Here is a 27,790-nt window from a genome sequence, read left to right as displayed (position 1 = left end):
TAGCACGATTATAACAAATGAAGATTTCCAATACAAATAAAATAGTGCATAGTTTATTAAATTCGAAAACTTGTTTTTTAAGCGAAGCACGTTATTTTCTTATAAGTCTGTGTCGTAGTAGTCTATATAATACAGACAAGTCATAAGCAATAACACTTGATACGTTTTACTCTTTTCCTTTAATTCTATGTATGATTTCGCAAATGGGCTTACAATATAAACAAATGAGCGATTCTATTCTCGTACAGCTTCATGCAGTAGATAGTATTATGATTTTTAATAGCATTAGGGCCAGGAATAATCAATTAATTAATATTTGGTAATTTGTTTTAATAAGTTTTGTTATGAAGCGTCGAAATCAGTAAAGAGATGGTAATTTCCTATTATTTTAAACTATTTCGGTTTGTTACACTCATAAATACTAAGACAAATTTTGATAAAAGTCTTCTCTGTATTAGGATTTTGAAGTATCCGCAATTATCCTTGTAGTATTTTGTATATAGAATATTCGTCATACTATGTTAACGTTATTAGTCTTATTAACTGTACAGGAACCAAAACGAATTAAGATTTGTGACATACAGAGATAGATATAAAGCAATCTGTAATGGCCATAAGCAAAGCTCTATTATTTCAATCGTTAAGCGACAAAGCAGCAGTATTTTAATGTCTGAACCGCTTTATAACGGTTTATTTTAAGTTATTTCTATTTCTTTAGTACAGCTGTCACAGTGAGTGATATTGGTAGTTGACAATTAAGTCACCTGCGAAACAAGTTCATAAATGTTTTATTTTACAATAAATTAAGATGACGTTTTAATACAGGACCAGCAGAGCTTTAGAAAAAATTGGAATGGGCCATATCTCACGTTTAAAGAAAATTGTCAATACTTGTCAGCTGTTTTGGTTACTTATCAGAATTTTGATTGAAAACAATACTCCGAACTGGTTCAAAGTATTAATAACAAATAATTTGTGTTTCCGAATATGAAAATAAACAAGTATTAATTTAAGGACGTTCTTACCATTCAATATTGTTATAGGAAATTTAACAAAATCAATACCTGTATATAAGAAAGTTATTTTGATTAGATTCTTATTTTCGTTTTGAAGACAAGCAGTGCATTTTGCTTATGATAATAGTCTGTATTATGAAAACAGTTTACAAACAAGCTTTAAACGAGTGTAATAAAGATTATAAAAAATGGGTCACACATGTTAAGAACAAGTTAAATAATTATGGATACGGTTATGTATTTGCAAATCCAAACGTTGTGCAATTAAACAGTTTTGTTAAAGAGTTCAAATGTAGACTTGATAATTTTGAACACCCGTGGTATGGTAAAATGAATAGCACTTCTGTACTAGATATGTATAAAGTTTATAAATCCTCTTTGGAATACGAAGAATATTTATACTTACTTCCTAGACTTTTGCGTTTATTTTTTAGTTAGATTAATAGTCTCTGCATATCCGTGAAGAATCCAAACTGGCAGAAATGCTCAGAACAACATTCCACGAAATGAACGTTATTGTTATAATTCCGTTGATCTAGAAAACGAATACCATGTCATATGTTAACACCCATTCAAGAAAAAACAACAATATTAGCCGTATATTTCATGTGATAGATTAGTAATTTCAAAAGTATTTAAATACATGAAAGAAGGTTAAGTTATTAGAAATAAGATCCTAAATAATATTGTTTAATAGATTTCATCACTCCTCGATAGAAATTGCTTGTTCTTTCATACATTTTTTTATTCGCAGTGTTTATGTAATGTTTTATGTTACATTATGTTATGTTTTTATTCGTATTCACGTGGCAGAACATAATTTTTATATTCTAGAATGAAGACGATGTACAACATTATAAGTCTGAATAAACTGTCTGTCTGTCCTATAAAAGCCCTAATGTCATTGCACATTTATTAAAACGATCACTGTGTTACAAAATATTTTACATTCTTTTCTATTTATTTTCAAAAAGGACAAAAATGAAGCATTGGTTAGTTAACATGTGGTGTTTATTTCATCAAAAACAAAAGCACACAGCATGCAATATTTAATTGTCTATACGTTTATTTGACCTCACTTCGTTCTTAAGAAACGAACAGGTTTTTATTAGTTCACAGTGTGATCGTTCATGAATAATTTAGCACCAAAGTGTGGTAAATTTACTTCAAAGCTATCCCATGACTCGATGCAGACGTTCAATGCCTTAATACAAAGCCCTTTGGTAAACTACCGTGGTGTACTAATGGGAAACATCTCGCGTTGTTGCTGGTTTACTGCTAGTAAACTTATATACAATCCATGTACACAAACAGTTAAATTTCTACTCTCCGGTGTAATTTTTCCGTGCGGTTAACATTCAATAGATCTCATAAGCGTTACGTGCAGTGTACATTTAGTTGACATTCTTGTCGCCAATATCAAGTGCTCTTTTCGGAGTACCGTTTACAATCTGTTTTGAACATACAGTGTAATTTATGTGGAGTATATATGGTGTACTTTATGTTGTTAATAGGATCAAAATCAAACCGATAAGTTGTTCTGCTTTTCCAAAAACATCAGTAATAATTTAAAGTTGTTTTCCTTAAACATATTTTATTATACTATTTGTGATGTTCACACATATCTTCATCAACTGTTCTGAAAGAATATCAATTTACTCCATTACTAAATGTCCTTTTATGATATGATGTTTTAGACCCTGCAAATCTCGACATCATATTGTTTCCAAACTAAGAGATCTCAAGTGCCAGATAAACTTAAACAAACCAATCAGGGGAAACATTGTATAAGGCTTACCCAATAGATACACAGATGCTTTCCTTTAGCGAAGTATCAAATGGTCTTGCTGCAAATATACATGTGCATGTGAGGTTCATTAAGTATTTTGTTTATAGAATAAAATAGTCAAAGTTTCTGCGTTGTATGATGTTTGAGAGACATACATTTGTCAGAGTACATCAAGTGTTCATAAAGTTTAATAGAACAGGTTACAATAAAAAACTTGTAAATTGTGTTCATGATGTAAATGGTTTTGTTCAACATATGCTGAGAATATGTTTCATTTCGTTATGATCGTGAAGTGTTTTTTTTTCTGTTCGTTGTCCCTGCGGCAAACGAAAAACAACATGTAAAATGAATGTGGTGTACGTGCCGTTTATATTTGTTATGTACTAAATTATACATTGTATACATTTTGTATACTGTATAAACACCAAATGCAATTTCTTTTGACAGTTGTCTAGTTACGCATCATTTAACCTTTTGCTTATGTTTTTGAGATACATAACACCTGGTTAACGTCATATTTGTCTAACTTTTGTATTCTTTTGGTAATTTTTAATTTGTTGACAGCCCACATGGAAAGTCAAAAGATTGTTTCCTCTAAGAATATGTCAAAATTGTGATTAAGGATATAATCATACTCACTATGGACTTTCCTATGGTTGCCTTTAATCTGAAAAGTGACTATTTGTGTGTTTGTGAGCGTTTGGGGAATTAATGAAATGAAGATAGACGCACATTTCGTAATATCGTACACATGAGCAAAATATCATAACAATGAAAATATATATTGCATTTTTAATAAAACGTTTTAATTAGTGGATCTAAAAAAATATTTCCGGAAAGAAAATATTGATACACACATTGATGTACAGAAGTCAGTTATTTACATGTCCAGCATATAATTGCATTCTTTTCATAGTAACTTAATATTAAAGATTTAGTTTTTAGTAGATCATGGTATATAACAGAGGTCTTCGTGATCTCAAATTAAGAAAAAACAAGACTATAACTACTGCGTCTTTAGAGAAACTTGTTTGCTATTCGCCAATTGTGGTTTTGAGAAAACAGGTAGACTGGTTGCAAATGTATGTAAGCATCACATATTGCATCGTACGAACGCAACACACTAAATCCATGTTTGATTTTATCAAGTGAGTCAAGCAGTAATTGAGCTTGTCAGACTTTAACCGTTAGGGTTGGAGTAGCACGATATTGACGAGTTATATCAGTAGATATAACATAAAAGAAGCCTTTAAAACACACAATCACAAGTTTTTTGTTTTATTCGGGCTTCAACCCTGATTGACAACATGCGCGACGGCATAAACACATTGTGTTTACTAACTAAACTAACTAATATAACTGTACTTTAACCAACGAGATAATATCGGATTTGTTACATAAAATAATATGTATGTTTATTTGAGTAATCATACCTAGCAAAACGTGTCAAGTAATGCGCATTTATTAATAATATATCATTTATCTAAACAACATAAGGGAAAGACAATTATAACTATGTGTGTTTAAACTACAGGAACAAATATATATTGCACATCTATATCATAAATTGATCTATACACACTTTGATCGTGTGCTGTAAAATTTCACACATTAGTACACAAATATTAATTTGGCAACTTTCTACAGTTGAATTTAAGTATAATATATAAAGGAAGTTACGCTTTAAAATAACTTGCAGAATTATAAAAATATATGTTTTTCTAAAATGGCCATAATTTTTCAATAACACTTTTTATTAAGATCTAGCAATATTTGCCGAAATGCAATACGCGATCCCGTAGAATGGGAATTCCCCGGGTGGGTAGTATTCTATCGAATATAGTTTTTTCATATTTCTTTAGACGTACAACTAACGATCTTCAAAGTGTAAATGCAGACTGGTTAACAACTAAATACGTTTTCACAACACATGTGTATTGTTTACATCAAAACAAACAACACAAACGTGTTAATATACATTTATACAGAATAAGTCAAATGAAAAGCAAACAAGCAAACATTCGTTGTAAAAGCTACGTAGTGATTCAAAGGTTTCAGATTTATAACAAATGAACACGATGGAATAAAGTTTATACACATATAATCGAACTGTTTTTCCTTTGACAAGATTAAAAAAAGGCACCTTATACGGTACTTATGCAGTACAGATAACTTCGTGCCAAACGTGGCAAAATTCTAATGTTTTTTCGAACCTTCCTATCGTATTCGCTTGCTTGTAATTCATGTGTCATTAAAATCAACTTCGGTCGTTCTTACTTAAATGTGCAGTGACATTAAAATATATGATATTATAATGCAATAATTGATTACAATTATATGTTTTTACAATACACATATTATATATTATATGGATAATTTAAAAAAATGTATATAATTTTACCATATAAACTTGACTTTTTTTCAACAAATACATGAAACTTTAGTACACATATATATAATTATGCAACGTTTGATGCACCATATTATCTAAGGGCAAACTTAACAAGCCAGGTGTGGTCGCTAACGTAGCATCGAATCAAATTTTTACGTTGATAACCTAGCAGTATTTTATAACTTAACCGCACTGTCTAGTTTATCTTCCAAATAAATAATTTTGATCTGCCTAAATGTTTCGTCGCTAATGCACGGTAAGTAAATATAACACTACATGGAAAATTCAATTTTAGTGCATGCGAAAACAAAGTGCAACAAGCAAATTCGTTGAATTGATATCCCCCGCCAATATGCTTCTGGACACAAACGTGTTATATATGACACTAAAAAAGCATTTTTTTCAAAATACAAAGGGCAAAAACTCTGTTATTATCAGATGGTGTACTGTGCCATATGGCGTGCATCATCCTATTATCCATATATATACTCATACCAAGTTTCAATGAAATCCGCCAAAGCACTTCCAAGATATGGCTCTAGACGGACGGACGGACGGCCGGAAAGACGGACGGACGGACGGAAGGACGGACGGACAATGCCAAAACAATATCCCTCCGCCTATGGCGGGGGATAACAAGACTTAAGTACACGTCGAGAGAGTTTGTGTTTCTATGCAAGCGGTTAAATTTAAGTTCTATTGTAACAACCGTTTATGACAATGGAAATAAGTTGTCAACAGTTATCTCATATATCAATGTTACCAATGTCTTGTCTACGTGTTCCAAAATTTCGGTGCTCTGGGCTCTTCCTTTTGCGTCACACGGCAGAGCACAATCTGCTTGACTTATACATACATTTGTTCCAAACGATAAAAAATATTATATTTAGACATAAAACCGCTGATATTCTATTGTCAACCAATGCGCATACCTGGAATTTAAAACAAGAGAAGGAGATCCAACACGTCTGTGAAATGGACATATTTAACACACGTACATACATGTATATTTAAAATAGTTGTTTTGGAATAAAGTTTATTTAATGAAAATAAGAAAAAAAGAAAAGGCGGATGCTTATCGACTTCTTTAAATTGGAACCATGGCCTAATATGGGGTCTATGTTTGCCCTAAATAGGAAACAAAACGAGTTGTGTTCATGTTTAAAGGATTAAATTGTAAATATTCCATTATATTGATTACACCGGTAATAACTTCTAAGTATAGACATACCAAAGAATACTATACCTATTCACAATAATAAGTACATTTCTTATTCAAATAAGACAACGATCCCTTATAGGTTAATTTGAACAAAATAGTATTAGCGCTTGAAATAAGAAACTTTGAAGAGGCGCTTAAATAAATACAATGGCTTTTTTGAAAGTACGCATTTCTATTTTAGACAGGTATACAATCATTAATTTTTTTAACACGCACATGCTGATTTTTTTGCGTTTCCGTAATCTCTAATAAACCACTTGTGAATGATTACTTTAACATCACGAACACGTTAAAAAATGCCTGAAACAATTTCTAAAAATAAATCGATTAAATTATTTTCTCTGTTTAGTAAACGTCTAAGAAATAAACGTTCACATGGCATTAGGAAAAATGGTAACTTAAGGCGTGAATTTAAACGTCTGCTTTCTTTAAATGATTGCTACACACTATTACAAAATGGGGGTAAACATAAATTACTAAGTGCACTTTGCTCTCTTTCTGTTTCTTCGTTGGCGCATATTGATAAGGAATGTAAACTTATTTTACTTCAATCTGACCCTCTATATGAATGTGCTTGTATTATTGAATCTTTCACTGACTACTATCTTCAACCTTTTATTGAAAATGTACTTAACAAAACTAGAAATCGTATCAACATTGAGTTTTGTAACAAAGGTCTTGATTTAATTGACCTTCCTAAAATATTCAATGATAAAAATGTTGGTTGATTCCCCCTTATTTCCGCAATACTGAATAACCACTAATTCGCTACAAATATAGTAAACCTGTAAGAAGTATCGTTTTTAATTATAATTCTATTTCCACAGATATAAATGTAATAAGAAATTGTCCTACATTATGTGACTGAACTAGTTCTAAATATATGTATATGGTCCAGTTGGACATGTTATTACCGGGGACCTTAATTTCATCCAAAATAAAAACCTTAGAAATTTGCTTCGCAGAGGACCTAAGTACAGACTGCCTATTCCTGTTGATTTTTGATGACTGCATTAAGAATATCGTAACATCCTTACATGGTTATTGCACTAAATGGTGCAGGAAGGAAAATGCTGAAATTACTGCACTCATTGATTGGAAAACAAAAACATTTAGTATGGCCATGAATAAAATATGTTTTTATGATACACATCCTTTGGCCCTACCACATTCACCTATATTTAATAAACAAAATCTCTGTAAATTTCTTGAAGACTTAAAATCTAAATTCGTCTTAGTTCCTGCTGATAAGGCTGCTAATAATGTTATAATAATATGACGAGTGTTTTATGTTCAAACTATTCCACAGAAACTTTAACAAACTATATCATATTGTAAGTACAATAAGCAACCTAATGAAATTATTACCGACCATATTGCCCAATGTATAAAGTTAAATGTAATAGTCAATATTACTGACAAGAAATTGCCATCACTTTACTGGATACCTAAATTACATAAGACGCCATATAAAAGTCGTTTTATCGCTAATTCAGTGTCTTGTACCACCAAACAATTATCAGTGTATCTTACATCTGCATTGAGTGCTATTAGATATCATATAGCTAAATTTTGTAATAAAGTTTATGAAAATAGTAATATTAACCTATTTTGGTCAATAAAAACACCTTAGAAGTTATTGATAAAATTGAAAATAAAAAATATAAGGTGTCACAGGTTAGTACTTATGATTTTTCTACACTATATACAACGCTTCCTCACGCTTTAATAAAATCAAAACGTGTTTCTTTGATTGAAAAAACTTTTGCTAGAGAGAAGTGTTTGAATCTAGCTTTAAACACTAAAACAGCTTTTTTTACTAATCAGGTGTTGGATAATTACATCATTTGGACTGGTCTTGACTTTTGTGCTGCACTTACTTTTCTTTTGGATAACTTGTTTGTTGAATTTAATGGTAAAATATTTAAACAAATTATTGTCGTTCCTATGGGTACTTATTGCGCGCCACTTATAGCTGACCTTTTTTTTATATTGTTATGAAAGCGAATTTATGTTAGAATTATCTAAAACTAAGCAAGTAGATTTGATTAATTGTTTTAACCTTACTAGTAGGTACATTGATGACATACTTAATTTAGATAATCCATTATTTGAACAATATATTCACAAAATCTACCCAAAAGAACTAGTCTTAAATAGATCGTGTATATCCAATACAGACGCTGCGTATTTAGACTTACATTTAACTATTAATAATAATTTGATCAAAACTAGTTAATACGACAAACGGGACGATTTTAACTTTGAAATTGTGAATTTTCCGTTTCTAAATGGCAACATCCCTAAAGAACCTTCCTATGGTATTTACATTTCGCAGTTGGTACGTTATGCCAGAGCATGTTCGTGTATTAAAGATTTTAATGATCGTAATCTAATATTAACTAAAAAATTGCTAAAACAAGGCTTTTTGTATCATAACCTAAGAAATAAATTTGCTAGATTTTACTCTAAGTATGGTGATTTAATTTCAAAATATAATGTTTCTTTAAAATGGCATTTAAATAATGGAATCTCCCATCCATCATTTTACGGAGATGTTTTGAAGCGTGTCCACAAATTAAAATATGTTAAACCAAATGTTCATATTAAACTTTTCAATTTAATTAACTTGTTTTTATCAAAAGGATACGATGCTTATGTACTTAAAAACACGTGTTTGATGGTTTTCGATTCGCTATATCTTTCTTCCCTTAAAATTTGGAATCATTGGTGATATTATAGGCATTTTTCACTGTTGAATAAAATTGTGTCATTGTGTCGTATGAACAAATCTGCATGAAAACTACATTATAGGCATTTTTCACTGTTGAATAAAATTGTGTCATTGTGTCGTATGAACAAATCTGCATGAAAACTACATTTGGACTCAAATCGTACATCTAATCATTTCTGTCTTCAGTTGGCAAAACACCTATATACTGTTTGATTCCAATAATGTCGCTTTAATGGAATTACCATTTTTATTCATTTGCTTCTTAATATTAAATCATCTAAACTTGTTTTATTAGTAGCACATCCCCATTAATATTTTTATTAAGTACTGCCCCTGGAATTTGTTCACGTCATTATGTCATTATGGATTTTTGTGACGTCATACTACCGACTTCCCCAGTTGTAATCTACATGCATAGGTCATTGGGTTTATAACGTTCCATTTTATTTATATTTTCTCTCTGATAGGCGTTTCTTGTTTGATTTAATTATTTTTATTTTTTGAGTAGTCAGATAAACAACCTAGCCATGTAATATGGAATTTTTACACCCATTATTGCTGCTTCTTCCTGTATTTGCGCGATGATTATCTGAGATATTAACTCCATGACGCCATATTCTCAAATCTAGGAATGTAGTTGACAATTGTTAATAGTTTTATTTGATCGTTCGTCAAAAAGTTGTAACTCTGTTACTCTTGTATCTTCAATGCAATTGAGTAATTAAATAGTTATTAAATTGAATGCGTTTTAATTCCCTTTTATTATTGTTTAATTTGAGTTACAATGCTATGACGTTAAATTTTATTTACACTTAAATGTATTATGAATATTGCTGGGCCAAGTGTGAGGTTGAGCGCTCTATAACCAGGTTTAAACCCCCAATGCTTTGCATAGACCGTTCCAAGGCGGTGACCCCAGCTTTATTCATATTTTGTGTTTATGTTGGTTTGTATTGTGCTGTATTGTGCTGTTTTGTACTGTTTGGGCAATCGGTCACTTGCCTAAAATAAAGGACCAACTAACTGTTTTAATGAAAATTCAATACTGCTCCAGCAGCTGGAGTTTCACTTCTTTATACTGAAAAACGAAGCTTCAAATTCCATTCCAATATTTTAGGGTTTTCAAGTGTTCTTAAATATATTATATTATACTTACTGTTATTATAAATTAATGGTATGTAGTATCGTACTGACTTCGAGTATAATAACCACTTCTTGTTCAGAAATGGGAACTATCAGAAACATGGCGCATTCGTTTGAAAGCGTGAAACACATTTTGCAAAACCTTCGTCTATATCTAACGAACGATGTACTCGTACTATAATGTTTCTCTGGAAGTTATTATTATTTATTGACATGTGCACCATTAAACATTAAGTGTAGACATAAAACAAAGTATAGCAGTGGCATGCAGGGATACTTTTTATGAATAAAATACATATATCCTGTACATTTAATAGATGACAAACTTTTAAGTTTAATTTAGAAACGCCCAAAACATTAAAAACACTTACACTTTGTATTACATTTCAAACAACATTTTAGCACATAGTTTCTAAACAAAACACTTTACATCAATCTTGAAACGCCATTTACTCAAATAAACACCACCAAAGCCTGAACCACTCTCATACACGTGAACGTACGCCGTCATATACTTTCTCACACAGCTTCTACAAATTCTAAAAAGTGGTTTCGGAGAGAAAACTCATCGAAAGAAATCGTTGACATTTTTGTAAACTCCTTTTTACAATTAACAGACGTTTAAAGGGATTTAATTTATGCACTGTAGCTTGAAGCTTAAACAGCCTCTTTAATCATAAGTAGGATTAAAACATGTAAGCAAATCTTAATTAAATTATAAATATTCTCACAATAATTAAAACGATATAATGCCAGTTTTCGCAGTATTTTGCAGGCAACACTACATTGATAAATGAACCGATTCTTCTGAATGCGATAATACAATGTTTAAGAGTAAGTAACATTATATCTTCGCAAAAAGTAAACTTTTGAAACACATTAGCATTTTGTTCCAGATATATTTCAGTTAAGTTTAGTTATATGGAGTCCGTGAGGAAATAACTTGATACGAATTTCAATCGGTCGCTTGTATACATCATTATGTGTTCAGACACATTAAACTGAAAGTAACCAATAATACAATTAATTAAATTAAAGCATTTAAGCTTTTAACATTGCATGGCCTTAGTATGCAATGTAAAACTAAGAAAATCATGCACACACTTGAATTGTTAGATTTATTTTGGAGTATGCAATATTAAAGCAATGAGGATATAACTGTTTCCTGCGAAATACTCTTTGGCATTATATGATGTAAACAGAGAACGAAGGTTTAATAAGCCTTGTGAAGTTCTTCCTCCAAGAAGAGTTGTACGCTGGTTCAATCATCTATGCTTCATCAGTTCATAATAGTTGTAATAGTATTTACATGAAATTATTTATTAAACCACGCTAACTCTAGCAGTTAACAAGATGAGGTTACAGTCTTGGGATCGCGGGACATAGATTAGAGTCTTCGTCCGAACTAAACGAGTAGCAACACCTGGCAATAAGCAAGAACAATTTTTCAAAATTGCTAATGTTAGCGCTACACAAAAATGTAGGAAATATGCACACATATTCGTCATAAGTAACATATGAAGTGTCCACCAAAAGTAAGGTTCGTGTTTCACCATTTTCCCTGACCGTTTTGGGGAAATACAAGGAATGCATGCAACTTCCATGTAAGTGCGAATTCATAAAACACTGCATTCCAGGCTGAAAAACATACCAGATGGTTAACAAAAAATAGAACACTGGAGATCAACCGTTGAATTTGAAACTTCCAAACGTTTGAAAACCCTTTTAATATACAGCTGATATAACATTCAGAGCTATGGATGATCATGTTCGAATTGTATATGCAAGGTGGCATGACATATTATTTTATTTTACCCGAGTCATATTTGCTGACTCGTTAACATGAAATTAAAACTCCATATTTAATATTTGTAAAATGCAACTTATTAATCATATTAATGCTGCTCAGTGGCGATGTATCTCTTTTTATTAGAATTAGCCACCTTATAGTATCCCATTATCCCTCCCACTGCAATGACGGTAGGTTCTACCGCACGCTCGGGTTTAGGACCTTTAAAGAACAACAACAATCTAAAGACACTAATCATACGCTTATAATTGCCCTCATGATTAAAGGGGCCTTTTCACAGATTTTGGCATTTTTTAACTTATTCATTAAATGCTTTATAGTGATAAATGTAAACATTGGATCGTAAAAGCTCCATTAAAAAATCAAGAAAAAAAATTAAAAAAAGGAAAAGAACATTGCCCGGAGCAGGTTTCGAACCAGTGACCCCTGGAGTCCTGCCAGAGTCCTGAAGTAAAACGCTTTAGCCTACTGAGCTATTCCGCCGAGTACAGCCTGGATGTATTTTATACTTTATATAAGCAATCTTCGTAGTTTCACAAAATTTAACGACAAAAAAAGAACTCTCCAAATTATTCAATCGTTTCGCGTTGCAACGCTTTATAATTTTTAGGTTTTAAAATCGTCAAAAGATGCATATAATGGCTATATTAGAACATGGTTAATGTTCAGTATTACTGTTTCCTCACAAATATCATAACTAAAACGAAAACTTACGAATCTGAAACAACTTTTTTCAATTTTGTCAATTTATTAAAGCGTGAAAAGATCCCTTTAAAGGCTATTTATTTTACTCTACTAACAAACTATGTCTATGATACAAGTGTGTTCGTATATATCAGTTATACGTCTGATAGGAATAAATCAGTCAGCCTATTGGAAACGGATAGTCTGTACTAACCATTTTAAGTTCGAATGATTTGTCAATAATAGAGAAACAATAAATTCGGAGGCGTCATATTGTATTAAACATGCATTTTTACCGGGCATATTCCAGACGGCGAACACTGTTCAAATGCGTTATATTCGATGTAACAAATAAATGTGCAGTGATATTACACATTGCGCGCCTTGTGTCTGGCTTAGCGATCAACAATAAAATGTTTGCTGCTATTGACCTTGCACTAACGTTACATTTCAACCACATAATAATAAAGCATACTCTTGTAAGGTTTTATTCGTCAAAATAAATCATAAAACAATATATTTGATTGTGATACGCATTAAAACATTTTTTTAAACAGTACAAAGACAAACAAACCTTAACATGTCACATATTGCCATCAAAGGTACGTGTGGCATACATTCACCATTATATTTCAATATTATTTTACATTATTTCCCGACAGTAATATTAAATTATATACGACCGGCCATACAAAGGCACGTGGTGCATTTAATAACAAATTATCAAAGGTTAGTTTGGTATCACGTTTTAACGTTACGCAAGATAGCAAGCATACTGCAAGCTTGCAGCTGGTTGCTTCAGTAGCATGCTTAGCGCGCTGTTATTCGATACTCGAAGTCTTTGGGAACTTCAAGACCTTTTTGCAAGACGTTATTGTGCTGTGATTGTCTGTAAGCTTTTAGCAATTGAAACTACGTGAAAAATACACAGAAACAAAGAAAAGCGACTGTTGCGAAATATTCAAAGCTAAGCTATTTGAAGTGTTTCGTGTAGAATATGTGACACTTGAAAAAGAAGAGTTTTTGTATAGTTTTGAAAACGGAATCTTCAAGCAGAGAAATAAAGTTAATTTAAATATTTCTAAAACCGTGCTTGAAAGAACAACAACGATAATAATAAAGTCTAACCAATCAAATGTGAATCATCGCACGATCGTTCAGCTTGATTTTTCTGTTAGTATGCTTTTTTTTTATTAATTAAAAATTATTATTCTAATCAATTCAATAATACATGTATTATGTCATATTGTATACTACTTAAGTCACGTGCCAAAACGATATAAAAGTTAATTGGGATTTAAATTATATATAAGATTAAACGTTAATATTCTGCAAATAAAACGCTGTCAGGTGGTAGATTTTGAATGAAACTATGTTATTGCGTTCATAGAAAACCATGGGTGACTCTATAAATGTTTCGATATCTCGATTATTTAATGAAAAATTGATCTCACGATTTTTAAACTGGATAATATACATAAGATGTTTAAACCTGAAAACAAAACAATTATTTGTTCTTGATTAAATCTTCGATATCCTTTTTAAAGTACGAATTAATAGCGGGTAAGTATAAATATGTATATTTATAGTAACATCCCGCCAATTCTTAAAAATGTACAATTTATATTGTATTTACGAGATAATAAAAGGTTTTTGTAGAATACATATATTTGTATTGAGAAAACAAAACCACCATCGTGTTTAACAGAAGTGATTTGATATTCACTTCCTAATATTCCATTAAATAACCGGTAAGTTACGACATGCGATATTTATGCCTGTTATGCTATTTGTACCGTACACTACAACGATTAAAAACAATTATTTTATTGAAGTCAGGTGTTTTGCGAATTAAATGTTAGTATGCACCATGGTATCTCTTAGATAGTTCTTAACGACTCAAATCCAATAAAGCTTTAACATATTTAAATGGAAAATTACCACATACAAAATTATGTTAAACAACCAATTTGTAATTTATCGCTGAATGTCAACAAAACAAACACACATTTTATAGAGCGAAACTATTTGTTAATACCAAGAAAATGATACTTCTCGTTGAGTTTATTAGAAGATAATGCGGTCGTGCTGTGTTTGTATTTTTTAAATAAATGTTCGAATGTTTAAGCATATTTTGCTTCTAAGTTGTTTAAAAAATCCTTTCCCTTCGATTACCTGCGATTGTTTCTGTTATATTTTCTGTAGATTTTTGTATGTATTTATATAATTTATGAACATGTTTTTTATGATTAAGATTATTGGCGTGTACTTGCAGTATAGTTGCATACAGTCACCTCATCTCACTGCGTATATGTGTTTATACCATGAATTTATTTTGCCATATGAATGTATTACTGATAATGCGAATAAACCGTAAAACCCTGTCAGGCTTATCGACAGAATATTATGCGATTTTTAAGTATAACTAATTAATTATCAAGATGCTCTTCTTTTGATAATTTTTCCTCTGAGCAAACAGCAAACATTCGTTTTCATCAGATGAACATGATTGTTATTATAGTTACAATCTTTTGAAAAATGTGTCACAGAAATTGTTACACCATTATAATATCCAACGGCAGGTTTTATTAAACTTCCTCATTTCCCTTGAACTGGTTATTTTTCAACATATTGAATGAGTGATTATATTCTTATAACTTTGATTAATTTTACGAACACCACTGACTGAAACGTATCGCTTTCAGCTGTGAGCGTATTTACGTGCACTGACTGTTTTCTGGGTTTTGCAAAAGTCAAGATAATATTTTTACGAGGAAATTGCATGGCATAATGTTGCCAAATAGCATTTAAACAACCATTTGTCGGTGTATGCACACAAAGTACTGAAACAAAATGTTAATTTGTGAGTGGTGTAATTTCAAAATAAAACTGATCCACACAACTTATTGCAAATTGTGAATCGCAACTCATCGACCCTTTTTACATGTTAATGATTTACCAAAGCAGCTGTAAATGGTTATCACAACTATGAGCGGTACTTCGTTTTGTCGGACTTCGAATTGATTTTAAATTATAAGATAACTAAGATGCGCGGGTAATTTCCAAATATATGCATGCTATTTATAATTTAAATAATGGCTATTGTATTTAACGTATTTCGTTTGCAGGGAACGTATGTTGCCATCTCAGTGGTATGTCTGCTGATGGCGGCATTCATCATCTCCCTCAACGGTCTTGTCATCTTCATCATAGCTCGACAGAAAGACAACAACAGGCTTCACTTCTTCATGCTCCATCTTGCCAGAGCTGGTAACTTACTTTTGTACATACATTCCTATGTTCGGAATATAAAACAACAGTTGCATTTCCATTTAATTTACATCATATTTGAAATACTGAGCATTTACATGATAAGTGATTGTGGATGGCAGTTTGGTGTAATTATACATTGCTAATGTGTTTACAACCTATAAGAAATACCAAACGTTGCCATTAATAAGCTGTTGCAAAACGATAAAAAAAATATAAAAAGCAAAACACACTCAAAACGTGATAAATATAAACACTGATTGCTGACGGATAACATTGACACATATACTACTGGTGTTCTTCTGAAATTTAATATCGGACTTTCTAGTAATGTTGGTATTTAGACCTTTGTAGCGGCATAGTAAGCGGATTTCGCGAGGGGATATTCTATGGTATTTTACGAGGGGATTTATTCTTGGGTGACGTCATATGTTGCATTTGGCACTATTCTACGTTTGTGGTCCTTATTGTGCCCAACAACCTTCTCATCGGAATGAGCGTAGACCGATATCTGGCTGTACGGTACCCACTAAGGGCAATAACTGGTACACTGTGAAGAATAAACATACTTTATTGGCATAACATATAATCAATTGAATAATTTAGCTTCGAATACAATTATTCGATATTGTTGACTAAGTTATATTTGTGAATTTGTAATTTTAATGCCAGTTGTTTATCTTTTATTATTATATTCTCGTTTCAAGTGAAAACGTTATTTTGTGAAGAAAATAAACACACAGAACGTGCATACAATTAACATTACGTGTGATATTGTGATTTTGCGGAGAAATTATCTTTCAACTTTCAACATAGCAGGGTATCGGCCATACAAGGCCATGATTATCGGCTCATGGATAATGGCCCTCCTGATTCCTGTGTGGATGTTTCCGTCCATTATGGTACTACTTGCTCCTGTGAACTTGATTTCTCGACTGACATTTGGTGGCAGGTGTGCTACCATTGATCTTAATTATTAGGCAAAAGAAAGACATACTATTTAAGAGACAATATTATATTATATGCTTATTAAGTTTAGTTGTTTTCGCTTCAATACACACATTCCCTATAGTTTTTTTGTAAATTTGAGTATAGTTTATAAAACAAAAAAGTTGAAATTTAGAAGTTAATGAACGTTTTCAGAATAGAAATTATTGTAAACACACGCGTGTAAATGCAACTCAGCTGAAAGGCTCGCAATTCTTTAATAATTGAAGGTATTGTTATAAATGATAATGTTATTTCAGCTATATATCTGGATCACGCTGCTGCTTGTGTTCTTCATCCCATTCCTAGCTGTCTCCGTTTGCTATGTCGGCATCTCGGTAGTCGTATGGAATCATTTGCGGAACACAAAAAATCTAACGGAAATCACTGAAATGAACCCAATGTTAACAGGTATATACATATACGAAACATGTGTGTATTGATTTAACCGCACTGTGTACACATTTTTGATTAGCAACACTTCCATCAATTTCATTAATCTCGATATTACACAATTAAATGAGTATATACGGTCTTACAACATATTTTATTTTCTTAATGTCTTTCAAGTCATCATAATTGCATGCTAGTAAATTTTGTTCATGTAACTGTAATATATCAATTTTAAAATAATTGATTTAGATTGATGTAGTCAAACCGTTCAGAATGCTCGATCTTAATCAACACTTACTGTTAATTTTAATATCGTCTGTGTTGCCCAGATTCACACTGCATACACAGAGTATTTCTAGTAAACGAGGAAGTTGCTCAATCAGACTGAAATATATTTGTGTTTAATTTCAGAATCAACTTTCCCGTTACGACACAAATCCATGAACGAGGGTTTACTACCAAAAATAAAAACAATAAAGATGACTTTGATAATATGCCTTTGTAAGTTATTTTCATGCGATATTCGATCCGTAAGCGTTACTGACACTTTAACAGTTTTTTAAGCCATAGTATTGTTTGTTAAAAAATTGAAAGCAAATGGTTAGTCTTATATATATAATTTACCTTGGAAAATATCATTTGAAAACAACTGTTTCTTTTTCATATTTATTAATATTGGACTTTTATAGTAATTAATTACTAGTTGACATTTGATGAACCATGCAAAATTCATGCTATTGTATGATTTCGAAAACACATAATAATCAATCACTTTGGCATGAAGTTTAGTCAGTCGATTACAAAAATGTTGTATATTCTACTATGTAACGACACGACTGAGCTCATGTTTCAGTAGGATAATATGGTGCTTAATTAAACGAGCAAACATTTAGCGTTAACACCACAATACATTTGTTCTTAAACTATTTAGCGTTATTCATTTGCTGGCTGCCGGCTTCAGTGTTCAACACTATGGACTTATACGGCATAAATGAGCTTGACCATCGCTACTATAAGGTCCTGCAGCGCTTACATGCCCTCAACAGTGCGTGCAATCTAATGATATTCTTGTTGTTCAGCAAACACCATGCGGGTCGGCTACGTCTTCAAAAGTGACAAGATGTTATGAAAGTATCGGAACAACGATAACCACATTATGAATAGTGATGGCGTTACAAAACTGGTTCGGCACATTGAGAAAAAACAGACAATAAGACAGGCGTTACTTAAAAAAGAGACATTTAAATAGTATCCTATAACTGAATTAGAAAAAAAAACGAATACAACCAATTATGCATTTTGACAACTAAAGACAGTTCAACAACATAATCACATTGGCTGTTTTTGTATAACGACTTCCGATAGTTTGCACACATGTCTATGGCTCTTAAAACAAAGGCTGGTAACGTATCGGCCTGTTAAGGCCGAACTTACCATGTCTTATCTAGACAAAACATGTATGGTAATTTTTTTCCGACCGCTTCTTGAATATGGAGACACTGTCTTGATTACTGCTCTAAGAATTAAGCGCAGAATTTGAAGATGTACAAAATGAAGCAGCAAGAGTATGTACCGGCGCTACTAAATTGTGTAATGTTAAGTCCCTACCAAACGAAATTAAACGGGAAACACTTTTAACAAGAAAAAGTACAAGAAACACAGACTTGTTCTCTTTTACAGAATGAAACACATCTTAAGCCCCGAATACTTTTCTTATCTCATTCCAATCAATCTACAAACGTGCTACAACTTTAGAAATAACGATTCAGTACCTCTTTTGCAGACAAGAATTGAACAATTACATGCTGAACATTTCTCTTTTCAGCTATACGAGGTATGGAATGACCTTTCGCCAGACTTGCATCAATCGCAAATTTGTCACCGCGGTAATATCTATCTCAACATATTGCTTCTTTTCTATGAAATATAACAAGTATAGTGCACACTCAAGCAGGAAACTCTATCATATTATTGATATTTTATGGTAAAAATACACAAAGGGATACAACACATCTGATAGCGTCAAATGGCTTATTATCAACAACTCATTTAAGACCTGTAATGTTTAACACAACTGCTTATACTAGCAGCTAGAAATCAGTAAGTTACGGTGAATGATCAGCGCCTGGATAAATATAAATATGAATAAAAAAACTATATTTTGTGTTCAGAAAGGTAATTATCAGGCGATATATGTACATAGAAATATAAGTACCATTTTAGATATTCTACTCAACTAGTTGTGATAATTGTTAACATTTCGGTCTCTGATTACATAGTAGCACTTAATAAATGTCCGTCATTTTGTAATGAATATTTTACGCAATGAATAATGATTACAAATGTTTCTCTCCTATTTGCGAGTGTCGTTAAGGTCGACGTTCAATTCTTAAGGTTTATTGTTAAAACAGACCGATGCAGGTGTTTCCGTCATACATTATAGTTGTAAAGTGTTGATACCAAGTGTGTATCATCATTTTGTCAAGACAGTCACCTGAAACACTTTGCTAGGGGATATGTAGCTTGATAATATAAAGCAATAAAACAATATATGTATATTTTTTCTCGAGTATACTCATTATTTTCTTGGGACGTACTCAATTTGAAATATTGAATGTATTTAATGGAAATCTTGTCAAATTCCGAATACCTTGATTATGCAACCATTTGTTTTTCAAACGTTATGCGTAATTATTTAAGATATATTTTACAATTGGAAACATAAAGTCACAAGCTGATGCTAAATTTTAAAATGACAATTTAATAAAAAATGTAAACCATTTATTTTAAACAACACCTAGGATATTATGCACTTTAAGGCATGAACAGATATTCGGGGCACTTTTTATTCATTCTCCTTGTTCGACGTTTGGCAAACCTAGTGACTTGACAGTTAAAAAATATTGCGTAGTTTTGTAATGTTTCTCTTTTTGTCATTTAAAAAAGTAGAGCATTATACTCATATGAATTTTATCAATTAAACATTGGATGGTATGTCGCCATTCAATGACATTATATTGTGACCCGTTGACTGAGTTGCGTTCTCTAACAAAATAAATTAGAACAACTTATGTACCATCAGAAGAGCAGGCATGTAACATACGCAAAGTGTTACACTACGTTTTGCCCAATATAGGCTATGCGTAGTCATGTATATCGTCGTGCGAAGTAAAGATAAATCAGTGACAACGTCGGCTTGTCCAGAATGCTAGCCAGGATCTTGGAGATCGCACATGCGTCTGCGATCGGCCCAACGCAATAATTCCGGAGATTACATGGAAACATGTCCTGGATAAAACTGTGGCTTATGAGTTGATTTCAGTTATCTGAGTGAGATGTCGGTCACATGGTAGGTAATGGTTAATATCACCGATGACGGAACTGACTTAATTGGAAAAGCTCACAAATTTCGTCATGTTTGTTAAGTTTGTCATTAAATGCTTTAGTTTGATAAATGAGAAGATCGGAGCTGACGAGATCTTGTATAAAACAAGAATACAATTGAATAAATTAAAAGTTACCGATGTTTGACAATATATGACACTGTAATGTTAAGTGTTAGGCCACTGAATAAAACGTATTGCTTTCTTTCATGTAAATATTTGTGTTCAGTGACTGTTCAATAGGTATTTGCATCTTCTTGGGAGTAAAGCCAATCAATAAAACTAAATGACAATCTAATTGTACCTGGCAACACACGACAAAATGCTTCAATGTCGGTGTGTGTACGGATTAAACTATTTAAACATAATCACAACACATGTATTGTTTCATAACACAACACATTGTACGCATCATATAAATGTAATGTGGTATATAACTTTCCAACAGTATTTAAATAATGATTAGCAAATACAAGCTGTATATTGGTGTACGCTAATATCTGAAAGTTATCGGTACATTGTTTTTATTGAGTGTCCATACGTTGATTTACTCGAGTATGTTTGTGTTCATGGTAACACATACCTGTCGGTAATAGCGATGTTGGAAATGGCAATTGTATTTCACAAGCGATTCTATGACATGGGTCGCTTGTGGATATCACCTTGACACGTCTACTGACGGCTGCAGTTATTCCATCTATCAACTATCACATGATCTTTATCATAACCCGACAGAAAGGCACAAATAGACTTCACTTTGTCATATTCCATCTTGATATTGCTGGTAAACCTCATTGGCATGCACCTGTATATCAATTGCAAAAAGAATACAAGATAAGTATTGATGCAAAGCATCAAAGGGCGTCGGGAATTTAAATGTAAAAGGCACTCAATGAAGTTACATGGAACGATTTTTTTTCTAACGTAAATATTAATATATTGGCCGATTATTTTGAACAAAATATAAAAAAGATACTGGTATCACCAATTTCTATGATTTTGTGTTATAATCCCCAGATAACCATTATTTATGATGTGTTAAAACCCACAAATAACCATTATCTATGATTTTGTGTTGTAACTCCCAAATATTTCATAGTTCATTTTATTTACATTGGTTTTCTTGTTTTTTTTTACTGGTATCCGTGTGCAGTTTTCATTAATGGAACAGAACTGTGTAGGTTTAAAAAAATCTGCTTCATCTTGTAAGCGTAATTTCATATTTTTCTCAACTTCAAGGGGAGATGATTCTAAACTTATTCTAACGTTGCTCATTTACGATAGGGGTTGAGTACTCATTGATATGAAAACACTGTACAATTTTGAGGAAAAAAAAACGAATGAGAAAAAAAAATGAAAGAAAACTGTAAATTGTATAAAGAAGCTGCATTGTACAATACTTTGAAATTCAGTAAAAGGTCATAATAGATTTATTGCTCCGATATTCATCATTTTTAGTAGGGTTCGAGTAATACTGATATAAAAAACACTTAATAAGTTTGGAAAGGTTCAGACGAAAGTTGTGAAATCTTTTAAACAAGTGGAAATTATTTATTTTGTCAAATTTAATAGAAAAAAATCTGGACTTATTGTCCCGATGTTTCTCATTTTAAATGAGGTAAAAATGCTTAATGATATGAAGACACTGTAAGTTTGGAAAGAATCTGATAAAAAATATTGACATAGTCACCTATCAAGCAGTTTTTCACTTTTATTTTTATATTCAAAGAGACATAATTCTGGACGTATGGTCCGATATTGCTCATATAGAGTTGGGTTGGGTCTTCATTGATAAAAAAACCTGTGAAAGTTTGGGAACAATCGGATGAAAATTTCGGACTTCGAACAAGGCTTTAAAAGTTTCTCAAATTCTAAGGAAGATAACTATGGACGCAATGGTCGGATAATGCTAAAGGGCCCATACCACCTGGATAGTAATACGTGTCGCGCTTCGCGCTCTATATGTGGTTCTTAAAAAACAACTCCGAGGAGTGCTTGACTCTAGGGCAACGGGTTGCTGGGACACAGCTCCTCCGTGATAAGCGGCTGCTTCCTTTATCGCAACTCATTGTTACAATCAATAATACGTGTCGCGCTTTGCGCTCTATATGTGGTAGGGATATGCCTATTATAGACAACCATAAAAATACATGAATAATAGATGTGTTGTTTGCATTTATTTGTTAATATAAAACACGTGTTTTTTATAAAGATATTTAAGTGATGTAAGAAATTTTAATTAACGTTGTCACTACGTTGCATCCATTAATTTTAATATAAATGTCCAATTGTAGTAAAATGGCTTTTAAAATGTCTACATAAAATAAAGCTTTATTATATATATTAACCTGACTGAACAAATTGTCAGCCGCCGAACTGTTCCGTTCGTGCCGGAACTCGGGATGGAACCGGCTTTAGATGACTGTTGCGTAAACGACTAAGTCTAACGCTCTCCCAACTGAGCTATTCCGACTGACATTCACTTATGTACTGCTATTTGGTGAAGTTGTGTAAAGCGATCGTTATTATATGTCTATTAACAAACTATATATATATATATATATATATATATATATATATATATATATATATATATATATATATATATATATGAATAACATGGACAAAGAACAATATTGTTACTAAATCTGTATGCGATGACTTTCAAGTAAAAACAATGTGGTTAATGTGATCGATCGTACGTACATAAGATAGAAACGTTAAATTTTAAATGTAAACTGATTTACTAATTTCGCATAGTAAATGAAGTCATTATGATAATTTGAAACTGGATTTTGCCTTCGAAAAATGTCATCAATGTGTTGATAGGGATTGCCATAAAAAAGCTCTGACAAGATTTACACTAAGTGCTCATTCATACATAATTGAAATTTGTAGATACAATAACATTGTTAGGTGTAGCAATTCAATGGTTGCATCGACATATCTATTATTATGTGTATGTCTTATATATGTTCATTAACGCTGGAATTTATAAATTAAAACAAGAAATGTGACCATGCCAAGAAACACGATTTTACACTTTTTAACATTAATTAAGTTTGATAGCAATGTCTTAATTTAAGCTACAAATACACAATATTATAACACAATAGATCCATGCAATATCACGTAATTCAGCAGAAACCTTTTTTTTTAATTTTAAGTTTTTTACTTAAGAATGACCTTGACCAAAAGGACCCCAAATGCGATCCCGCCATAGGACTGCATGTAAGCTACTTACAAACACAATGACAGCACAATCGTCCACCCGCACAAATTAGCCAAATTTCGGGTACATGCGTTTTTATTACAAACGCGTGTTTTGTACAGGTTACATAGCACATAAGAAGAAACATTCCTCAGTAAAAACATGCGACTTATTTTTCTTTTTTGTTTCTTTTATAATTTTGTTACTGTCACACTTTCTTGTACGTCATTGATTTTCGTTGTGACTTATAGGCCCATTGTGCCGGCTGTTATATTTTTGTTTTGACATTTAGCTTTGTATGTATGCATATGCAAATGTCAAGATAATAAACAATAAGTTATAATCTATTAAGCTAATTTTCTTTCTTACTATTTAACAAACACATAGTTTATTGGGAATATAGAATTTTCACGTTTGATTTTTGGGACGGGCGCTAACACATTGGCCCATATTCCTCAAAAGTATGGAATCTTTTTCGAAAATACAACAGAGTCTACTTACGTGTCAAATTGTGTACTAATAGCAAACACAACATGTTAATAATTAAAAACTGAGAAACCAGTTAAGCTGATTACGCTGACAAATCCCCGTTGACCGAAAGTTCGAGAAAAAAAAACACGCTAGTGGCGTCAGTGTATTTATTGACGAAATAACTATTTTTAATGTGTTCAACTCTGGGTCAAGTAACAAGGGATTGGATCCATCACTGTTAGTTGTAAGATAATTTTTATTTAAAACACCTACATTTAACTGTGTTATCAATTATTTAAAACTTATGATTCAAATTGAAAAAGAAATAGCCCTAAACAATAATACACTTCATATATTTGAACATCAATGGAAACATCTTAAACTTTCATTACAATATAAAGAAGTGAATCTCCAGCTGCTGGAGCAGTATTGAATTTTCATTAAAAACAATTAGTTGGTCCTTTATTTAAGGCAAGTGACCGATTGCCCAAACAGTACAAAACAGCACAATACAGCGCAATACAAACCAATATAAACACAAAATATGAATAAAGCTGGGGTCACCGCCTTGGAACGGTCAATGCAAAGCATTGGGGGTTTAAGTCCAGTTTGCTTTTTTCACACACTTTATGCAACTCATCTTTTTCATATTTTTTTCTGTTTTGTTTTAAACACTTTCGAAAACAACCAAAGAAACAAAAAAAAAACATATAAACTTTTCATTTTTTTAATCGAAAGGAAACCACAAGGTCAAAAAAAGTATATATTAACATATCTTGTATAGTTTAATTGTGGCGCTGCGAGTGACCTCTAACCCGTTATTTTTGTTGCCGAAAATAGTGTCCAAACTGATCAGGTGGTTTAAGGTTGTTTACGACTCTAGTACAAATGGGGATATAAGATACAATAGCATACATTCTTGCTGTTTCGTCCTATATCATGGGGTAATCAAAGTCCTTATTAAGAAAACAAATATATACGTTTTAACAGTGTATATACATATACTTTTTCAACCATTTAATTAACAGGATTCACTTGACAAGCACGCAAAATACCCATAAACACACCCATCTCTACCTCCACACACAAAAAACTTACCCCATCCAACCACATACATATCATCACACCCAAACACCAAATCCACCCCAAATCAGCGACACATACAATGTATAAAGTCAAACGAACTTTAAAGCTATGATAATCGCTGGTGTATGGAATGATATTTAGGTAAACATGACATCATTTATGGTTAATAATTAGATTATGACTGATGTTTATTCAGATATGCTTCATGAAAATTCCAACATGGTTGTTGTCTTTTTGTTTATACTTGATGATTGTTGCAACATGCTTGGTGACTATCCAATGTTTTTGTGTTCATTATTCCTCATTAATGATTGAATAACACATAATTTCACTGTCATAAAGTTTACTTTTAAATTATAACACACGTGATGAAAATGTACCAGTCATAATGAAACCAATCATAATCGGTGTTGTAACTAAACGCCATTAACAACGGCAGTTAGAAACTGACAGTAAGCAGAATGCAACTAAGCAGAGTGCATGTTAACAAATATATTTCTGCAGGTGCCGCCATTTATTTTCCGTACGCTAAATAAATTACTTTTCGGAAAAAAGAGAAAACATCCGAACCATTCTGAAAACTATAACGAATAAACTGAATAAGTTCCATTTGTTTTATAATCTATATTAAACTAAATACATTTATTTTTGCCATTAAGACAGTGGGCCCACTGGGTACACAATGCATTGACTGTCGTGATTTTGCAGTTGGTACTCCAGAAAATATGTTTTTATTCAGAACATAACGGAGCTCATGTGATTGAAGTGTTGCCCTTCCTTAGTTCAAATAAGTACAGTAGATGTAATCTAGCGATGCACATTGTATATGGAACTCATATTTATAAACTAGCCCTACCCCCATTGCCACATACCTGTGCGTGTAACTTTCAGATTTCTTTAGTCTGTTTACCAGGCTATAAATACAATGTATATAAACACATATTTATCATTTTATGATTATCTCATCTCTGTGGTATATAGTGAAACCTGGAATGTACAAGTACTCGTGTCTACTATAACTATCGTACCCTCGTTGATAAAACAATTGGCTACAACCAACTATACAATTATCATAGAACAAATTTGTCAATCAATTTGGATTTATTTTAAACAAATTTTATATAAACAGGCCCTGCAAGGGTGGTGTCGCGGGCCTCGCCACCTGGGCCGTGCTACCGAGCTCCCGAGGCGTGAATGCTGGGCTGATTCTCGCGGAGCGCGGCTGAACGGCGATAGTAGCCGGGACTCCTTTATGGTAAGGGTGGTCTCGCGGGCCTAGTCGGGCTACCGAGCTCGCGAGGACTTATCGCCGGGCTGTCTAGCTCTGGACCAGTGAGACCGTTTGTCTCGGCCTGGGACCGCGGACACCCTGCCGAACACGGCGGACGGCGCCAGCGTACGCGGCCGGAGGGCCTCGTCTCAGCGGTGGCTTTTTGAAGGTCTGCTGTTGGCCGATAATCTATCGGTGGCTGCGGTTTCCGTGTATCGGCAAAGGCAACAGGCCCGATTAGCGGATAGAACCTTGTTTGGGACAGTACCGATTGAGACGAAAGCATTATATGGGAGACAAAAATGCTTTTTTTCTCTCGCGACGTGCCTACTATCACGGGAAGAAACTGATCGTCACGGGTCGGTGTTCGAGAGCAAGAACAAAGGGCGTTTGTACAGCGCCGGGGTCGACAAGCCTGAGGAACCACCTGGCAAAGGCAAGAAGCTCGGCTGCCGAAGAGGCTCGCAGTGGTCCCGGTCGCTTATACACCGGCCAGCGGGGAGAAACCACCGGCCTGCCACAGGCTGTACGAACGTGACTAAAACTAGTCGGTCCCGAGACGCTCACAGTCAGACACGGCGTCCGTGCCTCCGATATGGAGAGCCTTGTCGTGGCCTCCCAGCTCGGCGCGGTCTTTGAACCTAGCCAGGTGGCGTTTGCAGAGAATCGGCCGCCTCTTGCATAGCGCAGCTTCCTAATGGGTGGGTGAGTCGGTCGGTAGGCCGGCCGGCTGGCCAAGCGTCCCTTCGGCGAAACGAGCGCGGTGGCTGCAGCCAACGTACGAGCACGTCACGGGCGACTTACAGTTGTGATAATACACATGTATTTTTAAGTTTCTTTTGATCCCATGCAAGTTACCGAGAAACAGCTCCCAACAAAAACGAATGGCGGACGGATGGAACACGCTAAAACAATAACCCTCCGCCTTA

At 33.0% G+C, this 27,790-nt stretch overlaps 1 protein-coding gene across 3 annotated transcripts in view; it reads left to right on the top strand.

The window, feature by feature from the left end:
- LOC127868377 (cardioacceleratory peptide receptor-like) overlaps positions 1–27,790 on the top strand; it is a 176,914-nt gene that overhangs the window by 113,772 nt on the left and 35,352 nt on the right. The window lies entirely within an intron of this gene.

The sequence above is a fragment of the Dreissena polymorpha genome, chromosome 2 (assembly GCF_020536995.1).
Source record: "Dreissena polymorpha isolate Duluth1 chromosome 2, UMN_Dpol_1.0, whole genome shotgun sequence".
Lineage (NCBI taxonomy): Eukaryota > Metazoa > Mollusca > Bivalvia > Myida > Dreissenidae > Dreissena > Dreissena polymorpha.
This window is presented reverse-complemented; position numbering and strand designations above follow the sequence as displayed.